We start from the raw sequence: 17671 nt of genomic DNA on the forward strand, positions 1-17671 counted from the left end.
CTTTTGTGGTAAGTGAGTTGTGTGAACACTTATTGCTATATGCAGTCTTTATTTATTTTACAATGGCACCGTACTTCTCCATTCTTTTTTATGCTGTTTAATATGGAGGAAATAGCACTAGACTCATTTCCAGAATTTCTAAGTGTATGTCCCCAGTTCCATCACCTACCCATTAGCTATGTGATTGTGTTCATATTTACAGCATTCACTAACTAGTTTTTCTCATTGTTAAAATGGGAATAATAGTATCTTCCACCCCATCTCATAAGGCTTTTGCACTTTTGTTGTTATTGCTAAATCTTTTACCTTAAATAGTTACTTAATCTCTCCATTTATAAATTAGAAATACTGTTCTCTCATTGTTGATTCAGAGGTTTACTTAGACCAGGATAATACATAGTATGGCAAGACTCTCTAGTTGAATATAATCTCCCTAAAGTTCCTGTCAACCTAGACATTTCCATAGGAAAGGTTTTTTTTTGTTTTGTTTTTTGTTTGGCAGGTGTGGAGGGAAGTCAGCATCATGGCATTGAGGTTTAAGAGAAAGGTTAAGGAAATGCCTGTGGCTGAATTCCTAAACAGACAAAATTGTCAAATTCATGGAGACCTAACCTCCATAGATTTACTTGCATGTAAAGGAAACTGCTTTTGTTGATCGGTGTAATGACATTCAGCCTCATCAGCCAGTCAGGTGAGCCAAATTCATGATGATAATGGCATTGTATAATAGTGATCAGATCTCAGGGTGATCAGAACAATGAGTTGAGGAGAAGGATTATATCCTCTAGATAAAGTAGTCTGAACTCTTGGATTTGCTAGATTTTTGTGTTGTTTTGTATTTTCGTAATATTTTAGAAAGACCTATGTCTAAGAAATGAAATATTAGAATACAGATTATATCTGCATATATATGGTGTATATGGTCTTTGTGAAATGTAAAGACTGAAGTACATTCCAGATGAACCACTGACAGTCTCTTCTGCTATGGTAATAGTTATTTGTTTTTGAGACAGTTGTAGTGAGAGGGTTAGCTGGCCTGTCAGAGGCCTGCTTTCTCCAGGCTGGGGGACTGCCCTATGTACAAGGGTCAGTTTAGGGCTGTGTTGCTGTCCACTTGCTAGGTCAGTGATTGTTCTCCCTGTTCGTTTGTGCTATGTGTTGTGTGTGGTGAGTCTGAAATTCATCCTAAAATAAGACAAAGTTTAGGAGGAGAGGAGAGAGAACAAAGAAGTTTATGGTGTTTTAGGAGTACAGTGATTCAATAGTAGGCATTTTGTTTGATTTGAATGACTGTAAATTATGCTTCAGTGAATCAAGATGAAAATAGTTTATAGGTGAATTTGAAAATAAAGAGATATTTTGTTGATTATATGCTCATTTACTGTATAGTCTATTTTATTGATACCCAATCTAATATCTTCTGGTGATGAAAACAATATCTAATTTAAAAGAAAAATAAACATCATCAGCATATAGTGTGAACTCACTCTAAATTGTTACTCATCAGCAATTAAATGTGGCCTTGCCTTGGATTCTTCATAGCCGATGCACTTAAAATAGTTTCTTTGGCATATCCTGCACAGTTGGATACCATTTCGTCTCCTTACTGAGCTGTTGAGAGGATTTCACTCTATCTTGAGGGAAAACCAAATGTCATGTAGAAGGTTGAAATACAAGCTGATAGCAAAGAGGCCTTAAACTCTTGCCAACATCATATTTCTGTTTTATCTAAGAAAGTGGTTCTCAACCAGGAATGATTTTGCCCCCCAGGGAACATTTGGCAATGTCTGGGGGGGGGGTGGGAAACTCGTGGTTGTCACAAGTGGGAGGTGCTACTGCCATCTAGTGGGTGGAAGCCTGGAGGCTGCTAAACATCCTACAGTGCAGAGGACAGCTCCCACCTGCTGCCTTCCCCACCCACCCACCCCATTCACAAGAAGAATTTTGTGGGCCAAAACGTCAGTGGTGCTAAGGAATAGAAATCCTGACCTAGGACAGAGACCTCTGATGAAATCCTAGCGTTTTTGAGGAATAGCTTTTCCTAGGATCATCAGTTCTTGAGCACTAATACATATTTCAAGAGTGCAGTCATCTATGTTTATAGGCACTGCTGCTTTGAGTTCAAATATATAGACTTCTCATCTGAATTCAGGAGGTTGTAACTTCATGCATACCCTTAGCAAATACTCTCTGCTTATACAATACAGATTCTATGAAGAGAGTTTTTTGCCCCATCTGGGAAAAAATGGTATACTTTCCACACACACAAAAAAATCCATTGGAATGAAGAGGTTATCATAGCCTTAGGTTAAACTATAAGACATTACTGTTCTGTAGGTCAAAACTGTCACATACCAGTGATAACATATGGTTCAACTCTACTATGTAATTTGTTGTCAGATGATCATGATCTGACAGAAGCTCCCATTTGGGGGAGAGATGTTAAGATGCCTCCTTCGTGTGCCTCACTTTTATTTTGGCCTATTGTAACAACTATGGTGGGAATCTGAAAACATTTGTGGTATCTTAATAATTAGTGACAGTGTTCAGAATGCATTTCTGCAAGGACTTTTACCAAAATCCTTTAGGTTGGTTGACATAAATTTTTTCGGAACTATAGAGATAACAGTTGATAATGCTTGGAAATTTTTAAAATTTTTAACATTCAAGTATAGTTAACATATGGTGTGATATTAGTTTCACATGTACAATATAACAATTCACCAATTCTGTACATTGCTCAGTGCTCATTCACCTATTCCACCCATCTTCCCACTCATCTCCCCTCTGGCAACCACCATTTCTCTATATTTAAGAGTCTGGTTTTTTTTGTTTCTTCTTTTTTGGTTTCTTAAATTCTGCATATATGTGAAATCATAAGGTGTTTGTGTTTCTCCGTCTGGCTTATTTCACTTAGCATAATACACTCTAGCTCCATCCATGTCATTGCACATGGCAAGATTTCATTCTTTTTGATGGCTAACATTCCACTGTATATATATAACATATCTTCATTATCCATTCATCTGTTGATGGACGCTTGGGTTGCTTCCATATCTTGGACACTGTAAACAATGCTGTAGTAAGCATGAGGGTACATTTATCTTTTTAAATTAGTGTGTTCATTTTCTTCAGGTAAATACCCAGTGGAATTGCTGGGTCTTATGGTAGTTCTATTTTTGACTTTCTGAGGAACTTGCATACTGTTTTCCACAGTGGGTGCACCAGTTTGCGTCCCACCAACAGTGCACGACTGTTTTTTTTCCTGCATCCTCACCGACACTTCTTATTTCTTGTGTTGTTGATTTTAGCCATTCTGATAGGTATGAGGTGATATCTCATTGTGGTTTTGATTTGCATTTCCCTGATGATGAGTGATGTTGAATGTCTCTTCATGTGTCTGTTGGCCATCTGTATGTCTTCTTTGGAAAAATGTCTATTCATGTCTTCTGCCCATTTTTAATTTGGATTGTTTGGGGTTTTTTTGGTGTTGAATTGTGTAAGTTCTTTATATAATTTGCTTATTAACCTTTTATTGTATATAATGTTTGCAAGTGTCTTCTCCCATTTGGTAGGTTGTCCTTTTGTTTTGTTGGTGGTCTCCTTTGCTTTGCAAAACGTTTTTGTTTTGGTGTAGTCCCAAAAGTTTAATTTTGATTTTGTTTCCTTTGCCAGAGGAGACATCTCTAGAAAAAATTTTTTATGACTGATGCCAAAGGGATTACTGGCTATGTTTCCTTCTAGGGATTTTACGATTTCAGATCTCACATTTAGGTCTTTAATCCATTTTGAGTTTATTTTTATGTGTGGTATAATGAAGGGGTCCAGTTTCACTCTCTTGCTGATATCGCTTAGACATTTTGAGAATATCTCTATCAGTTTGGTTTTGGTATAAAATGAAGTCTCAGTAAGAATTAAGAAAATAAGAGGTTTAAGATAGCCATTGAGAGACTGAAGGTCTGGAAGTATGTAGGTGAAGGATCAGAGAAGAGTTACTATGAATCAGTCTGAAGCCTTGGAGTGGGTGAAGAAGCTGCCAGTCCTGGGGAAGTCCAAGAAACTTCTACGACGACAAAGTGTGGGATTTTGCAGAGTGGTCTGGAACTAGACACCTGCCCCCTCTGATTGTGATGATGTATTGAGCAATAATAACTTCTGTTTCATTTCTACCTTCCAATTTTCACAAGAGTTCCTTTCAATAGTAAATTCTAGCCTGGGTCTGTAGAGTGAAAGGAACATATTTCCAGCCATAGGAGGGACTAGGAAGCAGTGATACCAGGGTGACCAGCAGCAGTCTAACACAACGAAAATCTCCTCCATGATGGATCGCTTCCACTCATCATTGAGGGTAAGTGAGGATGGGCAGCTTAAAGTGTCACAAGATTACACAGTGTTATAACTGTGTTTTCATAAAGACAGCTGAGGATGGGCATCTAAATCCTCAGAAATCACAGTGTTATAACTACCTAATCATAAGGGGATGTGAGGATGCACAGCTTAAAATCTCAGGAGATTTCACAGTGTTATAATTGCCTTATCATAAGAAGTTGTCAGTAATGAAAATGAACAGGGGAAGATCATTGTCCTCCTTTTTGCACTCAGACAATGAGAGGTGCCTTTTGGGAGAAGGGAGAGAAAGAGAGGCTTGAATAACTTATTAGTCAAGAAATACCCCCTCAGGAAAGTCATATCTCACTGTCTCTACCATTATTCCATTATTAAAGCCAAATGGTGGGATGAGATGTGGACATTTTATTTGTTTTATCTATGACTGAACTTATTTTCTATCTTACAGTGTTATTTTCTTTTAAGGTAGAACACATAATTTTTAAAAATGCTGGCTACACAATTATTTCTTGATTAAAAATAGTTAATTCATACAGTTTCCTTTCTCTCTCTCTCTCTCTCTGTAGAAGGCATCTAATTTGCAAAAGATCTACCTAGCGTCCTTCCTTCAGAGCAAAATATCTGATGTTTAGTCCTCAATTTATTTTTGTATCCTTCTAAGATATTCCTGTTTTTGCTTTGGTATATTAGTCAGGGTAGAATAGCCAGTATTTATCAAACTCTCAGTGGTAAAGAACCAGTTTCTATTATTTTCAATCTGTCACAGACCAGTACTTTTGGAAAATACAATATAGATAAGTTACCAGAAGAGTGAAAATTTTAAAAAATAAAACCAAGAAAAACAAAATACAGACCTGGATTTGTTTTTTATTCCGTCCAACAGATAGAAAATTTCTCTTTCAAATTGCTATAAAATTTCTAAAAACTTTAAACTTCTGTACTTAATTTCATCATAGATATCAAACAATATGCAGACTAGAACTTACTAGCATGGGCCACATTTTGATTAACACTAGGCTAAGCTATGCTTCATTAATAAATAAAAAGTGAAATCTCAGTGGCCTACAAGAATGGAAATTTATATTTTGCTTGTGTAAAGTCTATTGTGATTATTCCTGGTCTGGACTCTGCAGGGCAGCTCTCTTTCACATAGTGATCAAAGAATCCATTTCCCTTCCCTCTTTGCTTTACTATGTAGTCTCTAATGTCCTACCAGAAGGAGAATGTGGGTAGGCACACCTAATACTAAGTCACCAGGTCCTGAAGTGATTGGCACCGCTTCAGCTCATATCCTCTTGCCAGAACTAGTCACACGACCAAACTAACTGCAAGAGAGTTTGGAAAATGTAAAGGATCACATGATTATTGATTGATGAATTCTAGCAGCCTCTCACATACATAACTTCATATATTCTGTGATCTCCTTGTTCCCATTTCCACACCCATCTCACAGTCTGCACAATTTTCAGATGTTCTCTTGGGTATTTAAAATGTAACTTACAAGGTCTCTGTGAGACTCATGTTGCCTGTCTCAGGTCCTAACTGCTTAGATATAGCTTACTGCCAATTCTTCTCTATGGCTGCAATACTCTTCTGGCTTTGGCAAATATCTGAAATTTTCCATGAGAACTATGCATTAGTCTCCTTGGTATTCAGGTTTCCATATAGTCTAGAGAGTTTATCATCCCATTTGGGATTCTTTTGAGAGGGTTGTGTTAGAGCAGACTTAGACCTTATTCAGGGACACCCTTAGAATCAAACTCTTTAGCTTCCCTTCTGACTTTCCTTTTTCTCAATATCATTTGGAATCCTAAAATTTAAGGCAGGAAAAGTAGTTATTTAGTCATCATGATGCATTCTTCTTAAATTTAACCTTTACAGGATGCATTTTGACTTTGGTACTCAAAAGCACTTTATTTTCAGATTTTTGCAACCCTTCAACTGCTTTTTTTTTCCTCAACATATAGCCTCTTCTAAAAGTTCAAACATCTATTTTGGTATGCTAATCCTGTTCAGGATGTAGAAGGATATGAACAACCATGTGTTAAAAACTATTACAAAGTGGATACAATAAAATAATCATACTTGTACACATCTATAAAGCTATTGAATAACAGTGGATTAAGAGAAATCTTAACTAAATTCCAGGAAGGGGCGAGCTCTTCATTGATGAACAAAGAGCCACACACTTCCGTACTTGGAAGCAAGTGTCTATGAAGAGTGTAAGTGGTCAGAGGAGTAGGCTGGATAGAGATGAGAGACTTTGAAGGACAAAGAAAATACATCTGAACTTTTAGTGACACAGTTGGCTGGCATGATGGATTGGAATTTGGAAGAGCCCCAAATGGAAAAATAAATCACTTGGTCCTATCTTATAAGAATTTCCATTTCATGCCCTAAGCATTTTGCTGAGTAAACAGCAGAGAATATAGTAGAGTTTTCAGTGGAGATAACCAGAAAGCGGAGAGAGTTTGTATAGTATTTTGGTGTTCAGATTTTAGGGACCTGGTGGAGGTCAATAAGAGAAAATCAACTAAAGTGACAAGCCAGTGCCCCCCTACCCAGTTCAAGTCTTAATGATATCAAGGAGATTAATCTTTGAGGGTAGAACTGAAACAAAAAGAAATCTCTTTTATTTTGAAGCTAGAGGTAAAATCAAATCAAAGTTGCATCCTGTCCTAGCTCAAATCAATTCTTGGTGGAATCTGAATTACAAGCCCTTGATCCTACCTGCTGTTTAGATGAGATGAGTTCCCCTTTCTAGGAAAAAGACTACACAAAACACAAAAAATATTATAAATCAGTCTTCTATATTCTTTTATATATAAAGTTTGGCATGCAATACAAAATTAAGCAGAAAAGTGTGATCCATAATCAGGAAATAGAAAAACAACAGTTAATGGAAACAGACACACAGATGACACATATTTTGCTATTAGCAGATAAATACTTTAAAACAACCATAATATTTTAAATAATTTCTAAGAAAAGGTGGAAAAAATGGATGATGATGTGGGAGAATACAAGAGAAAGTTTAAAATTCTAAAAATAAAAGATCTTTGAACTACAAAAACAAAATATATGAAGTGAAAAAAATGATTGGACACAGTAAAGGAACAGCAAATTTGACACTTCTTAGTAGAAAACTGATCCAAAGTCATCCATCATGAGAAAATAGAACATCAGCGAGTAGGAACAATAATAAGTGTGCTAACATATATGTAGTTGGATCTTGAGAAGGAGATAAGAGAAAGGACAGGCAGGGCAGGAAAAATATATTAAAAGTGAATGGCTCCAAGCTTTCCAAAGTTGAGGAGTAAATACCAATATACAAATTTCAAGAAGTTCAGTAAATCCCAAAGAAGATGAATGAAAATAAAACCATAGTTGGACACATCATAGACAAACTGCTCAAAACAAAAGATAAAGTGAAGAACTTAAAATCAGCTGAAGGAAAATAGACTCCATACATATAAAGGAAAGATGATAATGATAAATTACTTCTTATCAGAAACAGTGGGATACTAGAAGAAAATGGTGCCAGGAAGTGATTCAGTTCTAGTTTTCTTTCGTTCATCTATGGAGAAGAATGAACATGGGTTATAAGAGTTCTTCTTGGTGTTCCCTTCCACCTGTGCAGCAGCTCTTTGTGTCAAGACAAGGAACTTCTTTCAGCGAATTCCAAACTGTATGAGACAATTGCACTAATTTTTATTCATAGGTAAATATGTGAGAATAATATAGGAGGAAGCAGGGCATGGTTAATTAGGTTCTTCATTTCTCTTATTTTTTTTTTAAATATTCAATACAAAAACATGGAAGGCAGTTTTCCTTCACTTCGTATGTGAATACCTACCAAAACAAATGCAATGGAAACAATGTGAGAATTACTACTCTAGACCTCACAGTGAGGTGTGTGGCAAGTTATCAGGCTGGGACAAACTGTTAGGTATCACTTTTCTCAGTCTCACATTGCTTTTGCTCTAGGATTAAGTATAGCATCAGTATCTGGCAAGAGGCAAGTTCCCATAAATAATAGTCTTAGAATTTTATGCTGTAACATAGAAACTTTAGAAATCATCTGGAGTAATCCATGCATTTTATGCATGAAGAAATTAAGCCCCAAAGACAGTAAGTGACCTCACTGTCATGACTTGTTAGTGGCACAGTCTGGTCCCCTCCCTCCATCTGCTCTGTTTTCCAGCAAACCACCCTGAATCTTTTGTCTTCAAAAGCATGTTGAGAAATGTATCAATTATGTTTGTTTTCTTCTCTTTCACTGACAAAACATTTCCATTGTGTGAGAGGGTCATTGAATCAGCATGCTTGCAAAAGTGAATCTGTCTTCAAATTATTTTTCACTACCGTGCTTCTCTCTCTCCTTGGCTCTCACTTTCTGCTTTTTCCTCCCTCTTTGCTTCTTCCTGGTTCTTCTATTCTGTTCCCTATTTCTTCTCCCTCTCATCCATCTGCCTTTTCACTACCTTTCCCCAGGACCAAAAAAGGGCAGCATACAAAATAAATGCCACAAACAATTATCAAATTAATCTTTTATACAACAATACCCTTCAGATAGATAAGTATTCCTTTACTCATTGAATTGGCCTTCATTTCAGATTAATAGTAAATAATTGTAAATTAACTTGAATTTCATGTGTGTAATTAAAGTTTAGGAGTCTTATTTCATATGAGGAGACCAAGCTTTGTCAACAACTTCATATGGAAATGCTTCTAAATGGAGGCATAAATAGATCCATGAACAATCATTCATCCTTTGGAAGTATAATCAGAATTAATGAGTTGAAAAATTGTTTTTACTGCCAGTAACACTGGCCAGTAAATATCTAAAATGGCCATAAAATTTGAGTGTGGTTGGCTCTGACTGAGACCTTCAAATGTTAGCTGGAGCAGAAATAAGAAAATGAGAATGATGTTGTGCGAGTCATTGGCTTGTTTGCTCTCAGATCCTGTTGGGGTTATCTATTGCTGTGGAATGTCCCACCACAACACTTAGTGGTTTAAACAATGGTAATATTTATTTTGCTAATGGACCTGCAATTTGGGCAGGACTCAGTGGAGACAACATGTTCCTGCTCCATGTGGCATCAGCAGGGGTGGCTTGAAGGCTGGGGTTGGAATCATCTAAAGGTCCACTCCTTCATTTGTCAGCTGGAATGTTACCTGGGGCAGTGATCAGAATATCTATATGGGTCCTTTACTCATCTCTGCTCGGCGGTTGCTAATCCCCAGACAGTCTAACCTGTATTTAATTTTTCTGGTCTTTAACAAACTACAGTTTGGAATTATTTCCCTGTATTAAATTCACTCTGTTGGATTACACCTCAAAGAACTTGGGTTCCAAGGATGGAGAGTGATGGGGGCGGGGGAGGGGCAGAGAGAGAGGAGGAGGGGCAAGGTGGAATGAACAAGGTGAAAACTGTATATTTTATGAGTTCATGTAGTCATTTTGTTGGTACATTCTGTTCCTTAGAAGCAAGTCATTGAGGCTAGCCATATTCAAGAAGAGGGGAATTAGATTCCACTTTTGGTAGCAAGAGTGCCGAAGAATTTATGAACATGTTTTTTTGTTTTGTTTTGTTTTTATTATGTTATGAACATGTTTTAAAACCACTATGGTTTCCCTCCTCTATTCATTTGCTTGTTTGTTCAGATCCACCCCTTGCTCTTTCCCTCCTCTCATCTATATTCTAGGGAACTTAGTTCTGCACACTACATCCCTCAGGGCCCCTTGCCTCCTGGCTTCTGGTTGGGAGCAGCCAGTAGAAGGCACTGAGAAGAGACTGGGAAATAATATAAGTGAGGAAGCCAAGATAGTTATTTCTTCTTGTTCTGCTTCAGGCAAAGTTTTGAGCAGTTGATGTACCTCCTTTTTGCTTCCAGTTCCCATTGGGAGTCCACATCCCCCATGGCTTAGTGCCTAAAGAACCTGTACTGTAACTCCTAAAATTCTTCTTGTTCAAACCACATCATGTTGCTGTATTGCTTCTATGATAAACTGAGTTCTTATGTGTTCTTTTTTTATGCTATCAGATTATGAGTGTTTACTATATGTCCACATAAAGAGTTTTCCTTGAACTTTCATATACAAAAGTTACTGTTAAAAACTTATGATTTAGAAACAATGACAACAAAGTCTTTTTGATTTTTGGAGGAAAGTGGGAGGACAATTTGGAGGAATTTGGGTGCTCGGTGGGGTGGCATTGTAGGAGCTATGAAATTACAACTTCTTCTTCTCCTTACATTATAGATACAGTTTATTTGTAATTTTTTACTTTAAAATTGAAGTCACTAATCTTATGATTCCTTATTGCCTTGACTTTGTTAATAATTAATTTCCTTTACTTGGCATATCTTTAATTCGCACCGTAGTGTTTGAGAGCTTCCAATCTGTGGATCTGAGCAAATACATTATTGAACATTCTTCCAACAGTTCTCTTTTCATTTTGCTCCTGTGGCCTTCTCATTACTCAGTCTCTAAAACATACCAAGCTTGTTGCTTTTCTTAGTGCGTTGCTGATAGCATATTCTTTTTGTATATGCCACTTCTCTTTCTCTTTGTAAGGGAGTCTTAGGTTTTACTGATGGCATTGTCAGCCAGGAAGGTGGATTTGCGTCAGATGGAGAAGCATTTTAGCCCTTCTTTTAAGCTTCAGCATCTATGGTTCCAAAAGACATCTTTCTCAAGAGAAAGAAGCAGAGCCACCTAATACAACACTCTATGTGCACAGACTAGTGTTTCCATGGTAGAAGTTTGTGCATATCAAGAGATATCGGGTATATTCTTCAAATACTCCGCAGACTCTCTGACAAGGACAGTGCAGCTCAGGCGCAGTTCCCAAGGGGCTCTCATAATCTCTCCCTTCGCTGGCCTTAGGCACAGTGGAGAGAACTCAGGGTAGTCTCAGAATAAGCTCTGCCTGGCCCCATAGAACACTTGTGGATTAATATGAAAGAGATGGTTGAATATAAAATGTATAGGGATGTAAATGTTACTTGATGTTTCCTAATCCCAAATGTTTAGACTTAAGATGTGAGACTCACATCAAAAATCCTCACTTACATTTCTTCAATATTCCTTCACTATCAGGTAAATTATTATATTTCTTATTTAGTCCAACTCAGTAAAGATCGCAAGGTCTACTAGTCACTTCAAAATTTATGGTGTGCTCATGAGAGACGATGGACTCTGAAAAACAAACTGAGGGTTCTGGGCAGGGGGAGGATGAGTTAGCCTGGTGATGGGTATTAAAGAGGGCACGTTCTGCATGGAGCACTGGGTGTTATGCACAAACAATGAATCATGGAACACTACATCTAAAACGAACGATGTAGTGTATGGGGATGAACATAACAATAAAAAAATTACAAAAAAAAAAATTTATGGTGTGCTTCCAGCAAAGAAAACAGTTGGCAAAACCAAAAGCCAACCGACAGATTGGGAGAAGATATTTGCAAATGTCTTATCAGATAAAGGGCTAGTATCCAAAATCTATAAGAACTTATCAAACTCAACACCCAAAAAAACTAATAATCCAGTCAAGAAATGGGCAGAAGACATGAACTTTTCCAAAGAAGACATCCAAATGGCCAGCAGACACATGAAAAAGTACTCAGCATCACTCGGCATCAGGGAAATACAAGTCAAACCCACAATGAGATACCACCTCACACCTTCAGAATGGCTAAAGTTAACAAGTCAGGAAATGACAGATGTTGGCGAGGATGTGGAGAAAGGGGAACCCTCTTACACTGCTGGTGGGAATGCAAGCTGGTGCAGCCACTCTGGAAAACAGTATGGAGTTTCCTCAAAAAGTTGAAAATGGAGCTACCCTATGACTGGGTATTTACCCAAAGGATACAAACATAGTGATTTGAAGTGGCACCCGCACCCCAATGTTTATAGCAGCAATGTCCACAATAGTGAAGCTATGGAAAGAGCCCAAACGTCCATTGACAGATGAATAGATAAAGAAGATGTGGTGTATATATATATATAAATACAAGGAAATAGTACTCAGCCATCAAAAACAATGAAATCTTGCCACTTGCAATGATGTGGATGGAGCTAGAGGGTATTATGGTAGGCAAAATAAGTCACTCAGAAAAAGACAAATATCATATGATTTCACTCATACGTGGAATTTAAGAAACAAAACAGGATCGTAGGGGAAGGGAGGGAAAAATAAAGACAAAATCAGAGGGGGAGAAAAACCATAAGAGACTCTTAACTATAGGAAACAAACTGAGGGTTGCTGGAGGGGAGGTGGATGGGGGGATGGGGTAATTGATGATGGGCGTTAAGGACGGCACGTGTGGTGATGAGCACTGGGTGCTATATGCAACCAATGAATCACTGAACTCTACCTCTGAAACTAATAATACACTATGTTAATTAACTGAACTTAAAATCATTTATGGTGTGCTTCAATCTTAAGAGAAATAAAAAACATTTTTTACAAGACGCTAAATGACCACTCATTCAAACATTTATTAAGTGCCTACTCTGTGCTAGACACTGAGACTTTATAGAAAATGGGATATATATATATATATATATATATATATATATATATATATATATAGTTTTCAATGTGTCAATATATATTCATGGTAATTCATTATCTACTGAAGTTACTGGATTTATGATGTTTGTACTGTCTTCACTGTCAGTAATTGCATCTTTGTAGTAGTTATTCCTTCTGCTTGGAAGTTCCTCTCCTCTCTTCCCCATCTGTGGGATCATGCCGTATTCATTCATTGCTCAGTATCCAGCCCAAACAACTCTCCTATCTCCAGTGAAGACTCTATTTTCCCTCTTCTGAGCTCCACAAGCACCAGTGATTTGTGCGTGTTTGTTTATGCATCAGTCTCCTTACTAGCAGTGGGATAGTTGTCTTGTTTTCACTAGCACAGAGCCTAGCACATATTAGCTGCTCCATTAGTGTAAATCACATCGACTTGAGTGAAACAGCTCAAGGGCATCTCACCTCTCTGTGGAGAGTATCATCTTATAACAGACTGATCAGAAAAGACTTTGCCCCCGCTCCAACCCCCAAGGAACCTGAAGCGTATACGGAAGCACACCCTGTCCATTTCTTCTTCTTTTTCTTTTTTTTAAAATATTATTATGTTATGTTAGTCACCATACAATACATCATTAGTTTTTGATGTGATCCACGATCCATTGTTTTCGCCCTGTCCATTTCTTAAGGAAGGTTGCTCTTCAGTGGTACACCCTTGAAAGTGGTATTAGGCCATTTTCTTCCAGCCTTGGACTGTGTCCTCTCAGTGCTGAGAACCCCATTGTTGACACAGCTGACAATGTTTTCATTAATTCAAATGAAGAAGCTGTATGGCAGCAGGGCCTTGATGGACCCTGGCATGCCAATCACCTTGGCACTCCCTTCGATTTTTTGGCAAAAAGGAAAAGGTTATAAGGAGATTGCCAGGGAATGAGGGAAAGCAAGTCATGAAAGGCTCCATGCACAGTAAAAAGTGGTGTTAAAAATGTAAGACTATTGCACAGATTGCTGGGTCTCATCATGTTCCTCCAGTGATCCACAAGAGTGAGTGCGAATCTTGTATTCAGCTTTGTGGGCATGAATACACAGAGGAGATATTATAGGTGAAAAAGTTAAACTGATGGGTATTAAAAATTTTAGTTCCCAGTCTGTGTTTTTGATTTGGACTTGGAATTCAAGATTTAGTTGAGCCCCACTTAAAAAAAATGATAGTCCAGTAGTAATGTGAAAACCAAAATTCTCCAACAACTGTGGACTCAAAGAAGACCAAGAATCCTCAACAGCAATTCTTAGGTAGTTAAGTAGCACCCAATAACAAATGAGCACAGGTGGGAATAAGTGGAGACTACAAAATTATGCCAATTCATCGACAAAAATTGCCGGCCAGGTTTTGAAAAACACTGTACTCACCTGCTCATTATTATACTGATACATCTCATTGAGGCTTTGCATATAAGTAAGGTTAAAAGGTCAGGGACATGTGATGTTCCCTGTGTCCCATGTAGTAAGGAGTTGTTTTCCTCTCTAGATACACTCTCATCCTTTCTCTTCCCTGCTCCTTGCCATGGTACTCCTATAGATCCACATTAGTGGGGCTCTTCTACCTTCTGGCTTCTGATTGGATTTGACCTATAGGGAGCTTGGGAGGCTGAAGGGAAGAAGGAGAGAGAGAGAACAGGGTATTTATTTCTCAAGATTGTTTCTTACGGTGTTACTCTGGATTGGCGCTGTGCCTCAAATTATCTTCCTGAGGTGCCCGACTCTGTACACCTTTCTCATGTTCTAGGTTTTAGTAACTTCTCCCTTGTTTCTTAGGACCTAGTGGCGGTGACAGCCCCACGGTTGCTAACCTTAGGTTATTGCCCTATCTCTTGTGGCTACCCGACACCCAAACTAATCCTTTGTACTAAGTAACTCTCTCTGGCTTTTATGAATTATTTTAATTTTAGTATGACATATGTTTCCTGACATAACAAGATAAAACTGAGAACAGCAAAGCTTTGTTGAATGGAGTATCCTCAAACAGCACAATAGCAGCTGGGTATACAAATGTCATTCTGTGATATGGAAAACAAACTTCCTTTAATGAAGGTCGAAAGATAAAGCATAAAATATGTGCCAGCCTTAAAAGAGAAAATAGACCCCTACTTATAAGTAGGAAAAGGTAAGTAAAAAAACATGCAGGCCTCTGAGATGAATGCTACTTCACCAGCTTGTAGGGTATTAGTTCTCAGGGCAGCCTCAAACATTGCACAGATCCTAAATGCAATTGAAATTTTACAATATAATTGTAAAGTTATTAAATCATCTCGATCATTTTCTGGATGAATAGTTCGCAGTGGAAATAAGTACCCCATCTCTAAGTAGAAAGGCACGTGCACAAATATTCATCGTATTTTTGGCATTTGAAATTGACTTAACATTGAACGACTGGGTATAATTGTCATAAATCACCAAACAGTAAGACTGAAGAAGGATTTGACAAGCATAGCCCATCCGCTGAGCAGTTGAACAGTGTTGGTGAACCATACCTATGTGAGTGGAGGCTGCTGGCTTCTCCCCCGACAGGGAGCAGTAAATCAAAGGTCCCAGGCTTTAAGCAGGACAGAGACTCTCCTCACGTTATCTGGTGCTATGTGTTTTAATAAAATAAAATCCCTGGCAATTAGGAATCTTCATCTTCTTACAGCTTTTGAAAGTATCATTTTTATATTTACCAGATGCCTTGTAGAGTCCAAGTTCTCATAAATGAGAAAATAAAGTCTTTTCCTTCATAATTGTCTCACATTTTAATCTTAGATAATACATCTTTTTAAAAAGTTGAAATTAAAAAAGATACAACGGATCAACTATAACTCTCAGTAATGTGGAAGAGTAAACCTGCCTAGGTAAAGATTCTTATAATTAGGGGAATGGCCCAGCCACTCTGTAGTCATAACAAAATTGTTAGCTTCCTCACTTGGAAAACTGAGCCTACATTTACTATGCTAGAAGTCACATTTTATAAATTATTAAATACATAAGTCTTACAATTAATTTGTGGATATCAGTACATATTGTTTAGTAATGTAAGCAAATCAAATTATGATTTAGGTGTCCAGTTATATTTGCTGTTGACTCCACGGATTCAGTAAGTCTGAAGAATAGAGTTCTGCTGGCCATGGCAGCACAGCAGACATTTAGAAAGCACCCGCTAGGTTCCACATGTTTCTGGAGATAGATAACTAAAACACAGTCCTTATCCTCAGAAAAATTGTAATCAAAAGGAAGGGAGAAAGCGTTCATTGAATAAAAGGTAAGACGAAACATGATAAAGTCCTTCAGAGAAATAAAAGAAAAATGTTACGAGTATTTACAGGAGTAGTAGATCATATTTGGTTGAGTTTATCAGGAGAGGCATCACTGAGGATATTTGAGAAGGAAATAGGCCTGGAGGGATCAACAAGGTTTCAAAAATAAAGTAATGAGACCAAGGGCGGGAAGTAAAGGGCAAGAGCCTTACGTGAAGAAATAGTGTAACAAAGACACAACAGTGAGAAACCTAGAGAATATTTAAGGGACAGCCAAAAGTGCCAGTTAAGCATAGGATAAGAGGATTATATTCAGCATCCAACAGATAATGTACTATGTCTGTGTAGTATGAAAAAATAATTCTAGTATCTGTGGTAAACAGTCAATAAGAATGACACAATCTTTGCCTTCAGGGAGCTTGCATTCTTAAAGGGCAGGGAAAGGCAATAAACAAATACCTAGTTAAAATTGTAAAGCCTTGCATGGCATGAAGGATGGGATAAGCCTTGGCTTTGAGGACAAGTGTGTTTTGCTTACCAGCATGCACATTCTAGGGAGATCAAGAGGAAGGGCCAAATATGAGCTGTGGTCTTTATCCGAAATCTTTCTGATCAGATTTCTGATCTCTACATCACACCAAGTGTGATGTAGAGAGAACAGTAGGCCTTTTCTTCCCAGTACTTTCAAGAGAAGGCATAAGTATGGATGACCATTTGTCTTTTATGAGCAAGAGAAGAGTTTCCTTTCTACCCCTAAGACAGAAATTTGTAGAAAACATTAAAGATGTGATTGAGAATTTAACACTTTGTGTAACAATAAAAATATTTCTACTTACAACTAGATAGTTGACTACTAGAAAAACAAATAAGAGATTATGGGCTATTCTTTCTAATTATCTCCCAAACTCCTCAAATGACAGTTCTGTATGGAACTTGTATTCCAAACGTCAAAATAATTCCTGACATGAAAGGTTATTTCAGCTCATGATGCATTTCTTCTTAAAGCATTTTACTGAAAGTCCCATGAAACATATATGTTCTATCTCTTAATAAAGAAATCGAGGTCAATAATCTATATAGACTATTAGGCTGTTATATTCCTATTTGGTATATAGGAAAAGAGAAAAGGAAAAGCACAAAGCTTTATTATTATTCTTTTGCAACACATTAAAAATAGTTACAATTCACAAACCTACACAGACACATCGTAATCACCCAAAGGTCATAGTTTACAGTAGGATTCACCCTTGGTGTTCTACATTCTAGGAGTCTTAACAAATGTGAAATGACATGTATCTGTTGTTGCATTATTATACAGAATAGTTTCTCCATAAAAATCCTCTTTGCCAGTTCATCCCTTCTCCAATCCCTGGTAACCACGAATATATTTTTTAAATTTTATTTTATTGTTATGTTAGTCACCATACGCTACATCATTCGTTTTTGATGTTCCATTATTTTTAGTTTTAGTGTTCCATGATTCATTGTTTG

This window comes from Phoca vitulina, unplaced genomic scaffold (genome assembly GCF_004348235.1).
Source record: "Phoca vitulina isolate PV1807 unplaced genomic scaffold, GSC_HSeal_1.0 scaffold35, whole genome shotgun sequence".
NCBI lineage: Eukaryota > Metazoa > Chordata > Mammalia > Carnivora > Phocidae > Phoca > Phoca vitulina.